Source organism: Linepithema humile, chromosome 5, assembly GCF_040581485.1.
Source record: "Linepithema humile isolate Giens D197 chromosome 5, Lhum_UNIL_v1.0, whole genome shotgun sequence".
NCBI lineage: Eukaryota > Metazoa > Arthropoda > Insecta > Hymenoptera > Formicidae > Linepithema > Linepithema humile.
This window is the reverse complement of record NC_090132.1, coordinates 5,164,231-5,181,559: the sequence shown is the minus strand read 5'-3', so window position 1 is coordinate 5,181,559 and position 17,329 is coordinate 5,164,231. Positions and strand designations below refer to the sequence as shown.

Genomic DNA, 17,329 nt, shown 5'->3' with positions numbered 1-17,329 from the left:
CCGTTCAATACTGATCGATATTTAATCTCTTGTATGGGCAAGTCAAAGTATTCTTATTTTTATATATAAAAGAGGCAACTCTCAATTATTCAAATATCTTTAGTTCCTTGAATTTTTTTTCTTAAATAATTATTCAAACGGAAGTCGTTCACTCTTTTTAATTGTAAAAAACGATCAGAACTATGAGAATCACGATGCGTAAGTTCGTGAGATTTCACGGTCTTACTTAGTTATCCCGAAAAATGCGTACTTTTCTTGGCGATGTTAATGGCGGAATAGAAGAAATGTTTTATTTAGACTAAATGACGCAAAAACAATTGCACACATGGACCGTCTCAATACATTTCAGCACTGTCTGCCTGGGAAAGCTCATGAACTTTCGCGCCCTAATGAGACTATACATATATTTATATACAAAAGGCCGAAAGAGAACAGGGATAATGTATTTCATGTCAAAAGCATGGAAGCAAATGAGCGAAAAAACGCAGTCCCACGAAAACGAACCAACTCCACAATGAATAAACTCCGACGCGATAAGGAAGAATGATTGTTATCGCGATCGGCGTTCTTTTAATTAAAAATTCTAACGGAACGATGCGACGCAAACATCGAGATGCCGAGATAACTCGCCGGATATATCTCACTTCCGGAGTGTTTCGTGAACCGACCTTGTTTCTGTGAATTCCACGGGTAATAATGCAAAATGGTACCGTGCCATTTATCAGTGCTCGTTATTTCTACTTTTATGGTCTGTACATTAAAAGCGCCATTAATGTTTTGGTTAAGCAAATTTTACTCACTGATATTATTTATGTGTATGTCAGATAATTATCAATCTTAAATCAAAAAGTTTCATAAGTTTTGCAAAATATATATTATATAATCAAAACACAGTTTCAGAAAAATATCAACTCCACGATAATTTTGATAAAGTAACTTTATCAAAATTAAAATAATGAGATTAAAACTATAAATGGATTATACTTTATTTAAATTTACCATTATTAAAACAAGTGATATTTTATTTTGAAAGATAATATAAATTTATAATAATATATTGGATAACTCGAAAATGTTAGCTTTAATAATTTATCAAATTTTGCATAATGAAAAAGAGTTATGGAGCGGCAATGCCCGAAAGTTAATTAATTTATGAGGCCACTTAATTTGATATTACGCGAATTCTGTCTTCGTCGGTAACGTTATGATAGAAATAAATTGCTGTCGAATGTTGGCCACGTAGAGGCCAAGAGGAGAGAGGGAGGAGCGGCCGGGTGCCCTTAAGGCAAATAAATAATCGATACACGAACACCACCTGCGAGGATACCTAAATATATTTCGCACTCCGTATATTCTCGAGCAGCGGCTTCAGCGGCATCGTCGCCACGAGAAAGAGAGAGGAGAGAGAGAGAGAGAGAGAGAGAGAGAGAGAGAGAGAGAAAGAAAGAGGAAGCCTCTACATTGCGAACTTTGACCTGAACCAAATTATCGCCACTATAAAAATCACGCTACTCGCTATTAGCATTCGATCGACGTTATTTTATGAGGGATATATATTCTCGACTTTGTATCGCCAGTGTTGTCTCGTAGCAAAATATAATATATGTCTTTTGACTTTGTATTTTCCCTTCTCAAATACTATGATATATTTAAAACATGTAATTCAGAAATCATTATGTGTCTAAATCCATTTTTTGATTTAAAATAATTTAAAAGGATAATTTAAAAGGAATCAAGCGCTCCATGTATTTGATATCTATTGTATTTAAAATTCATGTCTACTATTTCCCCATCAAAAAATTTATTTTCTACAAATATAAACAAATATACCTAATACGTAAATCAAAGAATCTCTATTCTCGATTTGTTCAAGTCTAGTCGATGCAAAATTAACAATTGCCACATAAAGCTGCATAGATTCATAATTGAAGAACTGAATTTTCTCAGTAAATTTAATTACATATTATCTCTCTATTTTATATGCGAAAAAAAACGCAGAATTCTCTTTACAACTTTCTCTTCGATCCACGATACGATCAATCGATCGATCGGCCAGTCGATCGTCATTGACGACACGCACGCACCCGCGACTCGCAGGCGTGTAAATCCACGACGAGAGGCGAAGAGAGGAAAGGAGCGCTTTTTACGATGATGGATCGCCGGTCGAACCGGACGGGAACGTCGGTCAGGTTCGCCAGGTTTGGTCCCACACGTTACACACCGTGGGTGGGGACGCGGGAGCCATATACGTCTCCCTGGGCACACATAAATTCGCGCGAACCCCCATAAATCGCGGGTGATGGCGCGAGCGCGGGATGCGGGACGTGTCCGCTTCGCGGTTTCGTACGCACAGCGGCGCGGCGATGCGGTCTCGTTTGGGAATCACGTTGGAACTTGAGTCCCGGCAGGCTCCGCAGTCACGAAGGCATCCGGGACGCCGCGTCGCGATCGCCGAACCGCTCCTCCGACCGGTTTGTTTCTCGCCGCGAATATGAATGAAAGCATTCTCCGGAGCGCGGCTCGTCTATTACGGTAATTATCGGTCGATGTGACGGATCCCATCCTTCTTTATTTATCGTATGCGAAATAATTCTTAATAAAGAAGTAAGCATTATTGTTACAACGCTTTTTGTCGCATTCACATGCCTTTGCGCGATTGAAATAAATTAAATTAAATGGCCAATATATGCGCATCTGGAAGTATAAAGGTAAGAAAAACTGATCATTTATTTTCAGGTACCGAAAATAAGTACTTATCGGCGTCTTAAATAAAATCCCGTCATTAATTTAAATTTTACGCATTAAACACTAACTGCTGTAATCAACATCGTCAAATCTATGCTTTTACCGATGCCGACTGCCAATTCACGGGTCGAAAAAATGTGTTCGTAAATCGAGGCATTCACGAGAAATACGACAAAACCGTCCGCTGCTTTTCTGCCAGGGAGTAGAAGCAACTCGTCGAACCGTGAAAAGGAGTGAGGAAGGTGGGCCCTTGTGGAAGGGACCTCGAGGGGGAACAACAGCCTTACATACTCGTTGGCCCACTACTTGTACCCCCGCGATACGCGTTCCGCATTGATATTATTTCATTAACTTTTTGCCAGTCGCCTCGCTTGTTGGTATAGTGGTCCAGTCGATCCTCCTCCTACGGCTACTCCACCTCTTTCATACTCCCTTCTTATCGCGTTTCGCTACCGTCCTTCTTTTTCTACCTCGTCTTTTCAATATCTTTTAACGGATTGCACCTGCCTGCATAGATATAACGCGTGTCTCGCTAAAGAAATATGTGCACGGTTGATTTCAAGCCGACGATTAATCTCTAATGACTTTTCAATATATGCTGTTTTACTGAATAATGAATATTTTCAACAATAAGGCATAATCTTGCTGATTTGTCTATATTGAATAAGATCCTTTCTCTGATTATTTGTACTTAGAATTAAATAAAAAATATAATATACTACATTATGCTAGTAGCATATTATAAATTTTGCGAAATTGAGAAATTGATAATTCTAAAGATAATAATGACATCTTTGTTGCTTAATAAAATTAATCTTGAAGAAGATATATTCACAGAATTACATTAGAGATGTTTTCACACTTATACAATCATACTTTAGATAAGAGATTCACGACTGAAGTAATATATGATTAGTTTCCAGATGCGTGAATACGTAAAACAACATTGTCGCAATGCGATCACTAAGACTAATCCTGAGCTCGGTCACCAGCTTCGCTTCCTGCTCGGAGTTACAGACTACAGGCCGCGAGTCGCGCGGAGAAAAAGAGGATCGGCGCTTTATTAACGAGGCGTTCCGCAATAAAGCGGGATGCGCGAGCGTATTGCTCTCGTCTCGGGTCGAAGGAACCGCACGGGGGCCGCGCCGTTATCGCGCTGATCTCCCGTACGGTTCCGCGCGAGTTCCTACTCGCGAGAGAGGCGTGTCGAGGGGCACGAAAGGGGTGTAGGTAGGTATATGATATAGCCGCTGCTCTTGCCCTCTCGCCCTCTCGCGTCCTTCTTCGTACCGGTCGATCCCTGTTGCCCTCTTTTTTTCGTATTGATTGTGAGCAACCGTGAGTCTCTCTCGATTGCTAACTCGCGATTTCATTTATATCTCTTCCGTTAGTTAAAAACATTTTTTTAAATATAATATTATCAAATTTACATTTTAAAGATTCGAAGAATTCAAACTTACGAATGCAAATGATCAATTAAAATTGATTGGAAATTATGATGCATTCTCTTCAAATTATTTCTAAAGATTCTCGAAAGATGTCGAATATTTCGCATGTCGTGATAACTTCTACAAAAACATTTGGTACCGCTTAATTTTACTTTCCAAGCACCGTGAAAATATCTCCTGAGTAAAAAAAAATAGTATTTCAAAGCAATCAACATATTTAATAATAATATGATATATTATTAAATCATACTTCTTGCGGAAAATTATGATTTTTCACATGGATGATTTCGTAAACCTGCGGTACGCGCTCCTACGTACTCTGAAAAGCACGCTCAGAATGCGCGCGCGCTCTCTCAGGTGCTCCGATAGGTATGCCAGGCCCGTGAACGTCAAGAAGGCGCAACGGGTGAGCTCTTTCGCGTATATACGTGCACACCGCGCAATTGCAATGGACTCTGCATTAAACATAAAGCCGAGCCCCCCGCAGAAGCGCGCGAGGCGGCGATCTCGATAAAAACCAGTCCCATTTTCCGCGCGTACAACCGATCTGACGCTCCGCTATGGTATCGGGCGTTTGTAGCCGCGTTCCTACCTTCCGTCTCCCCTGAGAATTTCTTTCTTACTCCTTCTCGGTCGTCGCCGCCGCCGCCGCCGCCGCCGCCTCCCCCATTGCTCCATAAGCCATCCCGTCGTGTACGTCCCGTTTTATAAACACGGCGGACGTAATAAATACTGCCGCCGTTAATTCCGGTCCGCTCCTCCATTTTCAACGCGGATCATCCTTCGTCCTTTCCCATCGTAACGGAACGTGCACTTTCTAATTAAAAAAATAACCCATACCGCTCATGTCTAACACAAATATCTAATTCACGACACGTAAAGTGTTTCCTAGCTAGCATATCATTAATATTTCTCAAAATATTCAAATATATTCTCAATGATTATTAGAGCCATTAATAATTAAAAAACATCTGCGCCTCGCATAGTTTAAAACAAGTAAGCCATAGTATTCCGGCACAATTCAAACAGAACTGGCCAACGCGCGCGAGAAACTTGGAAGAAAGACGAAAAAAGGAGAAGCACGCAGGTATTCCGACAAAAATCTCTTGCGAAGAAACCATCCGGGTTCCACATCTTTATTCCGCGCCGCCGCGCGTTTTCTGCGCTCGGATTCCGCGTAGTTTGTCTCGTAACATCGAAAGGTCTTCCCAAGCGGGAACGCCGCCGTGCGGAGGCGCATATCGAACCACACACGAGCGACACGGCCCCTCGGCCTTTTACGGGTTAAACGCTCGTTCCGAATGCCGATTCCCTTGATCGAAGCCGTGACAAAGCCGCGCCGAGCGTTTTCCACTTCTTGTCGACGTTTACGCCGTAAAACGGCGGTGTCATTCGTCTTGAGAGACGGGCATGTCCTGATCGAATCCTGCCGTTGTGAACGCGCTAGAGGTGTTAAATGTTACACACATAAACAAAAAATCATTAATTTTGAAATTAAGTCAATTAATATCGCATTACTAATTTTACACGAGACAGTCTTTGTTAGCTTTACAATGAAGACGTTACTATCGTAAACTATCATACGATAATACAAATGCTTGAATTGCCGCACACAATTTTGTGCGAAAATTACGTAATTAAAATTCAACAATTCACTCACGTTAGAACGCGTTCACACGCAATTATAAATATGGTTTCGCGAAAAATTGCAGGAATGCTGTTGTACAATTCTACAAGTCGCACAATCTAAAGCTAACTGGTTATTAATTATGACGCGAGGTAATTTCGATGTCGTGCGAAAGATCGTAATAGTCGGCACAGCTGTCTCGCTACCGCATTTCCATGCATTAATACCGATTAATCAACACATTTGCGGCGGATACTTTCTGCGCGCGGAATGTCGCAAGGATCCGTGAAAACCGCGTAGGCGATAATGTCTGCTTCTCCCAGCAGGTAACTCGCGTGCGGTTGCGTTAAGAGTAACGCATGTGTAATTTATTAGCGTCGGGAAAAGGCGAATGATTCGATTTATTTCGCGCGGAGGCATTCGCGGAAAAGTTATGGCGTTTAGACCGCGCATTGCCCGCGGCGCGACGTAGTCCAAGGGCTATTAGGACGAAGAGAACCTCCCGTTACGCGAACATCAACTACCCGAATGTTTTATTATGCGAACAATCTATTACTGAAACGATTTGCGGAGGTATCCAATTTAAATGCAAAACGCTCCGCGGTGCGAAATGTTTTTCGCAAATATAATACGTAATACAAATCGCATCGAATTGCCTGATACGCAAGAGATGCGAAGTTTGCTACTGATAAATATGAAATAAAACATAAAATTGAATGTGCCAAAGAGATAAAAGTGTAGATTGGTTATTATTATTATTATTTCTATAATTTCTTCTTCAAACTTTATTCCCTTCAACGGGACTTGTCGGAAACATACCGAATGATGTAGAAATGTTCGACGCGAAGTAGACAGAAACATGCGCGAAAGTAAAGAGAAGAACAAGTAGAAGAAAGAGACGAAGATTGAAGAGACGAGACCCGCGCGATGCAGCCTCAGAATCGTTATTGTCATTTCACATTGCATAATAATACGAGTCTTGATTAATTAACGGTTTGATAGATTGCCTCGGGCAATACGGTATGGGAAATAATGAATCCGGTATACTAACTAGGAAGATGAAGATGAATTGTTGTAACTAGAAGAAAATGACGATAATGATGATGATAACGATGAAAATGAAAGACGATAGGCAGTGAGCAGTGCCAGGAGAAACAATCGGCATTGTATCCTCCTCCGCTTTTTCTATCACAGAATTTAATCGCGAGATCGATTTACGCGCGATTCAATCTCTCGGCTGCGTCGAGAGTCAAATAAATACTTCACTTCCGCCGCGTAACGTTGCGCAATGTGGAAAACTACAATGGGACTATCGATCGTTCGCGACAACACGATGCAAATTAGAGAATAATCGGCTTTTTTTTTTTAAACTTGATTGCAGCGCGCGATTACATCGTCCGATTGCGAATGCGCGAACAAGGATTTGCCACCGTTGCCGCGCTAAAACATATGCCATCGTCGTATTATGCGAAGGCACTCACCTGCGTGGAGATGTCAATTCGCATTATTTGCAGTCTACAACGCCGCAATCTTCCCGCAGCGAGACCGACTCGCGCGTGGATAGTAACTAATTTTGAAACAGGTCAGCCGAGTGTGCCGCGCGACGATCTATGATTAATGACAGACATTAAGGGAACGATAACGCTTTAACATAAAAGACAATGGAGCCCACTAACAGCCTCGCACGTTTTCCCTAATGACCATTGACTGACAGAGTTTCTAAGGTGGCACCTTTGCACGCGAGACACGAACGGTGGAGCGTGCAAACTCGTCCCATCGACTGGCGCGATCTCAGGCAATCTGCTCGTGTGCAATTATATGTTAGGCGACAGAGTTAAAACGGCAGGTTCAACTATTTTACCCTTTCGCTGCGCATCCTACTTTCAAGAATTGGCGTACGCCCACACTTGCAAAGATTATAATAAAGAAAAAACGTTTGTAAGGCGTCAATTAAAGTGTAAGTACAAATTGCAAAAATTAAGAATTATAATAAATTATGAATAAGCATATTCTATTGCATTAATGTTTTTAGAAAAACATAAAATACCTATATTTTATAGCGTTTGACTTTAAAAAAATTTAATAAAAAGTATTTAATTTTTTAATTATGCAACGAGATTTAACCATTTTAATAATTTTTTAAATTTAAGTATCAATTTTATTTGTATTCATACTTAAAATCCTTTAAAAACGTTCTTCAAGATAATAAGCCATCATCTCTTTATAAATAGATCTATCAGAAATTTACATTACAATCTTTTTGATCTTTGAAAATAAATTAATTATAAAATCCCTTAATGTGTTTATCAAGAATTCATTAACATCAACATAAATTAATTATAACTAGGTGTTGTATAAAACATTCGCTGAAATAATAAATAATTTTTATCTTGTTGCATTTGCTCGCAATACGGAAAAAGAATAAACCTCCGGCCTTCTCAATCCTCGGTACCCTATATAATTAGGTGGCCGTTTAGAAGAAGGCGATCGCCGTAGAAACGCGGGTGCTCCAAGCGTTAATGGGAACCGTCCTGGCCTATCATTACGCGTAATGCGGACGTGTAATACCGGCTGGTACCTCGCACATTCGTACATACATGTATATATGTAACGTGCACTTAAAACGAACGTTCTGCCGCAGCCGAGAAAGATGCGCGCGGCCGAGAATAGACAAGCTATCACCGCTGACATCAACAACATCCCCCGGGATGATGGGCACCACCATCGGTGCCTGCAGACCCATTTGAAATTGCATATCCAAGAGAACTAATAATCTATGCCATCAAGCCACTGCTTGTTACACTTGTGTTGAATGGACGTAGCTACATTTCTGATGAGATGAAAACAATGAAAAGTACTACGTGCAATGATAAATATTTAGAAAATCCTTCTAATTAGAACAAATATATAAATGGCGATATTATTTTTTACTAATTGTGAAAATTTTAATAATAAAAATAATAAGATAGTTTTCTTTTATTATAAGTGCAGTATATTATTTAATTCTAGATTTACTTTTGTTCGACAGAAGTATTAAAATAATAGGCAACAAATTGAAATTTTCTGTCAGATTATCATTTTTTACGTTGTAAACGTAAGTATACATATTTGCAATCTCGAGAAAGACAGATGGATTCGCACAGGAAAATGAGGACAGGAAGACGGAACGAAAAATCCAGAGCAAAGACCCCGCGATTCCGAGAAACGCGATATTATTCCATTAATATTAGTATTCATACCGGGGGAGCGCCTTTTTCTCCTGCGAGAATGATCGTCCACGAGAGGACGACGAGAAACGAAAGGTCCGCGGAAACCGGCATACATAATTGGCTAAAGGGTTCCATTAGAAATTATTATAAACTACCGCTGCCGTGGCTGGCAACGCGAAGAAACGGAATTATCGCGAGGCTTGAAAACACAAATAAGTCTGGCATCAGCTGGCGTTGTGCACGATGGCGAATACGAAGGGGATTTCTAGTCGGCTATTCATCAAGGTCGCAATTTTCTGGTACCGTTAAGGCGCTATAAATTAATTATCCGCATGCGCCGGGTCAGACTGGGAAGATTATAGTTATCACGCGTTTTGTGGCTGTAACGTCATGGGGTTGTAGTGACTTAACGTCTTCTAAAAATACTCAAGTCAGACTATAAACAATGTGACACGTTATTTGCTGATGCTGTATTTAATCGATCAGTGATATGAAATAAATTATTTCGCTTTCAATTTACTGACAATCTAAATTATTACGATCAATTGTTAACTCGTTATTTGATAATATTCAATTATTTACAATTCAAAAAAAGATACTTTATTATATCTATTTAATTCCATTGTAAGTGATAAGTTAATCAGCTTCTGAATAATTTAATTTACTTAATTAACTCTATTCTCTTCTTTTTCTGCGCGAACTTTTTTTGCACGTATAATGTCAGTCACAAATCAGTACAATTTTCTTCATTAGCTTAAAATTTCGTCACTTTACCATCCATTCTATATTTTTGAATCGCTTTTTTTGTTGAATTTTCTACAATTTATAATCATCTCCTAAAAATGATCTCTTAAAAATAATGTTCTTTAGATCGTGGTACACATTGTCTATTCGTATTATTGTGCGCAGTACGGCCGTGGCTTGCGATCAAGACATTCCTATTGATGTTCCTGCGGCAGGAATCGAGATCTAACGCGACTCGAGAAGGAAACTGGTAGCCTTGAACGGCCTCCTATCGCAAACACAACACTCGAGGCATTGAACGGCTCGCATTATCGAGGATAGGAGCTAAGCTCCCACGTGTGTGTGCTGTCTTGTTTAGTTTTCTTTCTCTCTTTATCTATCTCTCTATATTATCTTTCTCTTTCTTTCTAACATCACGCGTGTCGCCGCCGCACACGGTTTACGATTCTTGTCAAGCTACGAACAACAACCCACGAAACGCGGAAGTACGTTTACTGTCAAGCCCTATGGCCCCTATTCGAATTGTGTTTTAACTCATCTGCAGACCTTAACTCACCCTTCTGCAAACGGAAACCAATGATCAAAGTGCGTATTCTACGATATTTTGCGTATTTATGTTATTAAAATTGATAATGGTTTTTATTTATCGATTAAAAAGAATATATGTAATTCCTAGCGCACAGGAAAAAATTTCCTATCATATAATAGCACTTTGTTTCCCGAAAAACTTATGTTATTATAAATTATATATATTTATAAACATTCACTTTATAACTACATTGATTATGCAGTTAAAGAAATACTTTACAGATATACGCTATTGCGTAAAAAAGCAATTATTTCTATGCACCATTTATTTTAAATTAAAAACTTGATGAACAACGTGCTTTTCAATCACTGTGCAGCCGGCTCTTGAAAATTGCTTATCGACTCTAACAACGTGCTTCTGTAATTCAATCCAATCGAAGATCATAGATCATAGACAATTTATCGATCACACGTCATGAGGAAGAAGTCACTATTGATTTGTATTGTGGGAATGTAAGACTATAATCTATGAAAACATGATTATGTGCGTATGATAATTCGTCGCGTCCTAATTAAATCGTCGGAGAGAGCACAGGCAAAAGCTATGAAACGCGCCATTGTATGCAAACGATACGGTAAAAGTACAATCATAGAACTTATCAAAGCGATCAATACAAAAAATCGTAGAGAAATGGCGGGCTACGGTCCCTTCTATCTGAACGCCCGAGGCTTCGCGAGAAACAAGTTCGCATTACCTATCCGCACATTCATGCGCTCGTTCATTCGAGTGACGGAAATGATCCGCGAAATTATGATTACTGATGGCAAATAACGCGATTAGAGTGCCAACGTCATTACACGATGTGAGCTTACGTCAACCGATATTTCACTTTTTTATACAAAAAAATATAAAATTATTTTATATAAAATTAAAATTAAAATTTGACTTTAATAATATAAAAAATTTAATTATAGCAAAAGTATGATTGCGAATCATATTCATTTGTCAAAACTGCCGTTTCGTACATGCCACTTTTACGTCCGCTAATATATTGTAGAAAACCCATTCCACGCGTTGGATTTAATTATATACATTACAATATATACTACCAATTTTAAACCTCTATATAGTTTCAACTTTGAACAGGAGTCGGTAAGATTTCACAAACAACAGCGAGATAATCGCTCTCAAATTTTTTTCTATTTTAAGCCACCAACCCTTTAGCCTTCGTCTTCTTCTAGAGAAACACATTCGCGACGCATACGTTCAATTACGCGTCGGTACACGCACGCAACGGCATCTGGGTATGGCGTATTATCCGTTGCTTACGATGGCTGATGGTTGGCTGATAAATTTATGGTCCTGCTCCCGGTATGCATGTAACAAGTACGAGAGGAGGGCGGCTCGTGTATTTACGGTTGCAAATGCTTTTTATTATCCGTGCATGCGGTAGGTCACTTCCTTTCGTTCGCGTGCCCTGTGATTCCTTTAAAATGAAGAGAAGCGTATCCCCTCGCCGAAAACAATTACGCGATTAGCAGTTTAGCACTTTTTCTATTGAGACGGTAACGCGGTAACTTATTATTTAAAAAATTAAATTTAAATATGTATTTATACTTTTTTTTTAAGAAAAATATAACGATCGAAATATTTCAGAATCCATATCTTAGATGTGTCACGTAGCACATATGTGCACGAGACGTGATAATTCATTGCGAAAAGATTTTAACAAGCTAATAGCTACGACGAAGATACAAGCTGCGATAAATGTTTACAATCGCTTGCGTTAATAGGAAACGATCCGGTAAACGAATTGCATTGACGAAGAACCTGATAACGCACCGATAAGCCAATAAATCAAAACGATGCACGCCGCTCGCAAGCTTTCAGCGCAGAATTGGCTGGGTTCGTATTGTCCCAACGTTAAACAGTTATTGATGCATTACGATAAATTATAATAGCTGCGCTCGAGTTGTCAGTAATGATAAATAAATTACGTTGGCCGATATTTACGGCCGTGCGCGGGCCATAGGAGGTATCCTTCCGTCGTATATAACGCCGTATCGTGATAGTGTATCGGTCGATAATTCAAACTGGCCGATCCCGTGGTCGGCGACCCGGAACGACGTGTTTAACGCGCGTCAAAATTTTTCGCCGCTTATCGGTCGCGCGCGTGCTCGTGGCGAACGCGAAGAGCCGTATCTCGCTGATGCACCACTCTTGCGGAAACTCGAAAGTCTCGGATGCGCTTCGCTGCGCACTCGACCGCCGCGCGCGCATTAAGCGCCAAGCAATAAAGTATCCTTAATACGCCCGTCGACCGAATACATTATCGCCTTAACGATTCGGAATGCAAACTGCCGGCGGTAAATGTCGGACGCATACTCGCGGCACGAAAATCTAACGAGTGTGGATCAGTTGCCGCACTCATTGTCAGTCGTAACAATTTCAATGGAATGTTAAAGAAAGAATGGACTTGTGAAATTATACATTGATTGAAATTTATCATAAAAACTTTCTTTTATCGTTTGTCAACATATTTTTATAACAAATAAACGTGGAACTTACTGCAAATATATCACGATTATATCATTCTATTTGCTTTCTCAAGATCTTAATATTTTAATAAAGTTAAATATGTTGTATTAGAATATATCTCTCTCACACACAGATATAACAGGTATCGCGTGTGCGATGAAGAAGGAAGAGCGAGAAAGAAGAAAAGAGAGGGAATGAGATGCTTGTTTTTTGGGAAGATGCATCCAGCGGGCCGAAGACGGATGGTTCCTCGGTCGGATACCATTTGACCCCCATTACCCTCTCATTCATTCTCTCCAGGTCTCTCGATTTCCGTCTCTTAATTTTTCTGCCAGACATTAAAACCTTCGTCGAATCTGTTCTCAAGAGATGGTGTCACTTGCGCAAACGCAAATGCATTTCTCAAGTGACATGCTATAGATCACAAAAAATATTTAATGTTTCATGTCTCATGTTGGTGAAATTTGTCAATTTTTCACTGTTCTACCATGTCCCATATGTTAGCATTACGAAATCGAAAAACTTTTTATAACCTAAGAGCAAATAATCGGTTATTGTATTCCAAAAATATTGATTTATTTAAAAGAATTTTCGCGATTAAAATTTTCATCATTACGTTAAACTGAGTAATCTTATTTATAAAATCAGAGAATCTTTCATTAATATTATAAATATTTCAACATCATTTATCTTTCTGTTCTTCTTTATTAATTCATATGTGCTAATTTGAAGCATTACTCGGGAAATGCATTATTACGTTACCGATAATCAAATTATACAGACTGTTACAGATCGATCTTCAAGCCGAGCGCCGTTTGACCCCAATTAGCCTTTTGCTCGTTTTTTTCTCGCTTTTATGATCTCTCCGTCTTTCTTCTCCCACCCGCCCTTCGCCCTACGCGGTTTCTCTTAATTTTTCTTCGCTGCCATCGAAACTTTGCCGGTAGAAACGGACCGCTGGAAGAGCGGAAGAAAAAGAGGGACGCATATTTATTCCCAGGAGCATACACCTAGGGTACACAGATATCTCGCCCCGAGGGCGGTTACGCAAGGATAATAATTATCGTCCCGGCGTACCTGGAGAGTCGTGAGCGGCGGCGATCAAACGAGTCTGCCGAACGAGTCGCCGCCGCAAGGATAGTGGGGACGAGAAAGGGACCTCGGAGGCCCAGAGAGAGGAACCGGGGGTCCGCCGCCAGCACCTGCCGCGTCGGAGCCCTCACGGGCATCGAGGTCGCGATACGCGGATCGACCGAAGCGAGCCGATTTCTTTGCCTTTTGTCTCTGAGCTTCTCTAAAATTACAATGTTCAATTCAACTTGAATATTCTCACACTATTTTCGCACTTATAACGCTTCCAAGCTATTTAATGACATTATGTAATTAATTCAGGTCGGTAATAATAGCTGTTGTAAATTATTCAATTAGAACGGGATTGATCGTAGTTAACAGTGATATAACAGTAATTTGATAAATATAGAAATCTTATTTAAAATAAGAAATTAATTAATTTTTAATACCACAAATCTGTTACCAAAAAAAAATTTTTTTTTTAACCTTTGAGCTTCTTTAATATCATAAGACTAAGTTTATAGTTCAATAAGACAGTAAAAAAAATTAATAATTTATCTAAGAAGAATAATTTATTATGAATGTATTTTAATAAGTGTAACTTGATAAAATTGATTTCTAATCTAAAAATAAATAACTCACGATGATTATGTGTTAACTAGTTTCTCCTAAAAGTACGATTGCTTTTCTTACTTGAATTTTCTCAGCATGTAAATTATTTATGGAAAATTTATTTATTTTTTTTCAAAACGAGTGTATGCGAATTCCGGTTCCTTTCTATCGCTGGCCATATATCGCCCTGTCAGAGACACACTTGAATCGCGGTTTTGCGACTTATATCTGAAGGACTCTCGGAGGAACATGGATCCAGTGACGCGGCTCGAGTGAGGCCAGTAGGCCTCACGCGGTACCTTGGTCAATGGCCCCTAAAGAAATAATTCCCACGCCCGCGCAGGATCTCTGAGCTTTTCCTTACCACTACTGTACGAAAGAACAAGACATGGAGAAAACCTATTCAGTTAAATGACACCAATTCCGACGTCTCTCTATTAAATTTAGAACTTGCAATAGATACCACCATTTTTCTATTTTACTATGGCACAAAGCACACTATGTTTAAATATATATAAATTTCTCCTAATATTCAATAAATTTATTATTAATTATTTCATTCTTTGTTCAATTTCAATATTCAATTATTATTTAATTAATCTTATTTTCTGTTTAAAACAATTCTACAATCCTCTGATAGAATTAAATAAATATTCTAGAATTAGCTAAATTAACTAAAAGTCAAAAAAGAATATACATAATTATCACAAAAAACTTTTAATTTTATATATTTAATTAGTATAAAGCTAATGTATTTGATTATAATTTAATTATTAGGTATATAAAAATCAATAAACTTTCTTCTAAAATTAAACATTAAAATGTCTAACATTAAAAATATTTAAAAAACTGCAAATATAATAACAAAACTTAAATTAAAAATATGATTGATATAAAATATAAATATAAAAAAATAAATTGAAAATATAATGAAAATATTTGAAAACAATGCAAGGTTATGCCAAGCATGAAATTGCGCGATAAAGATGAAAATGAAGAACCTGACTAATGATTAAGAATAATGCTTCAAATAGATCTTACGTTGTGGGATTTTAATATACCCTAAATGCCAAAAACTATTCGCGTATGCAGATAATTGCTAATAAGTAGCCGAACGCGTACACTGTGGTGTATTTCTTCCTTCTCGTGGGAACGCATTCTCGACTCGTCCTCGCATCGCGCCCTTGGCCTCCACGCTTGATGGTGGCCACAAAGTTGGCGCATAAGTTGCGCTTATCACTCGCTGAAATTGTAAATCGCGGTGCAGCTCGACTCTCGACATTCCTACGTCGCCACGCGTTACGATGGACATGCGATTAAAAGCGTCTTACATCGATGCTTGCCAGCAATTAATGTCCGGACAAGTCTAAACTTGCGTTGACTTGACACCGAACGGATTGTAAAGCATTGCCAATGTTCGTTTTTAATTAATAAACATAGTCGATTATATTGAATTATTTCAGAACCTGAATAAAATACGACTTAGCGCATATCAGAACAATGCACAGAATAATTCACCATCTCTTTCTTAACATTAACTTTACATTAAGATTAACTTTACATAGATGTGATCTTGTAGCTTTCTTTTTCAACACACAATGTTTACTGAATTAAATATCAATATCAATCTTCTCTTTCATAAGAGTGATAGATTGCAATAAGATGATTAACTAATTCAATAATTCAAATATTTGTATAATTCTCTGTTTGTACTATAATAATACGAAATTTATCTCAATTATATTAAAATTGTTTTACTCAATGTCTAAAGTTAAAATATAGAATTAATCAGAATAATTATAACATTGGAATACATGTAATATCTTAGTAACTCTCAAATTTGTGTTCAGCGTTGTACACATATGTAAAGCAATCTCTAATGTTTTATCAATTGATCTTTTTAATTATCCTAACATGTCATAAGATTGCAAAACATAAATACTTGTGTAGAAAATTCAAATAATAATCTTTGAGATAATAGATCAACATATCTTTTTTGATTTTCACACATTTTCTCGTTATTTCGTAGATAAAAAGTAAATCAGTATGTTGCACAATTGTGCAAATGCAATAAATAAATTCACTCACCAGTGTTGTACCCTAGCTAAGCACGCCATAAGCTATACCTAAAAAATATGAATATATATATTTCAATGAATAAGAGTTATGTTACATGTATTAGCTGTAATAAGACATAACTACATATATGCAATAAATTTTAAAGATCATGATTTGAAAATTTTAATGCATATTCAATAAATATATTACTAAATATTTTAATAAATATTTCTTAATAAAAGTTTTGTAATTGATATGTCTTATGGCATTATATTTTTAAATAATAAATTAATAACAGTGCTTACCAACTAGGATATTGTAGTCCACTTCATCCGCTGTAGATTTTGCCAACTCCATGGATTGCTGCTTCATAGTTGCATTCAAATTTATTTCACAAATTCACTTCACAAATTCACTTTACAAGTCCTTTGAAATCAGTTGTCACTAGAAGAAATAATTATTTTAATTATTATGAATGATATGTGTTTGCAATTACTAGAAAACATGCAATAAGTTTTTTGAATACTTATTTAAAAATTGGAATAAATATTTAATAAATATTTTTAGATATTTTAAAACATTTTATCATAAATATTTAACAAATATAAATTATCATATATGCATATATTATCATATATATACTATATAATTTCATATATATATATTTAAACAATGAACAAATGATTATACTTACCACTTATAATATTGCAGTTTGCTCTATGTTCCTGGTATTCCTCCATAGTTCCAT

The 17,329-nt window shown here is 37.8% G+C and overlaps 1 protein-coding gene across 1 annotated transcript in view; it reads right to left on the bottom strand.

Moving 5' to 3' along the window:
* Positions 1-16,995, bottom strand: part of CalpC (calpain-C) — a 99,084-nt gene extending 82,089 nt beyond the window's left edge. The window contains exons 1-2 of the mRNA XM_012363489.2: positions 16,887-16,995; positions 16,612-16,649 (exon numbers count right to left, since the gene is read on the bottom strand). The gene's annotated coding sequence lies outside the window, so the exon portion shown is untranslated. The remainder of the gene's footprint in view (positions 1-16,611; positions 16,650-16,886) is intronic.
* Positions 16,996-17,329: the final 334 nt, after the last annotated feature.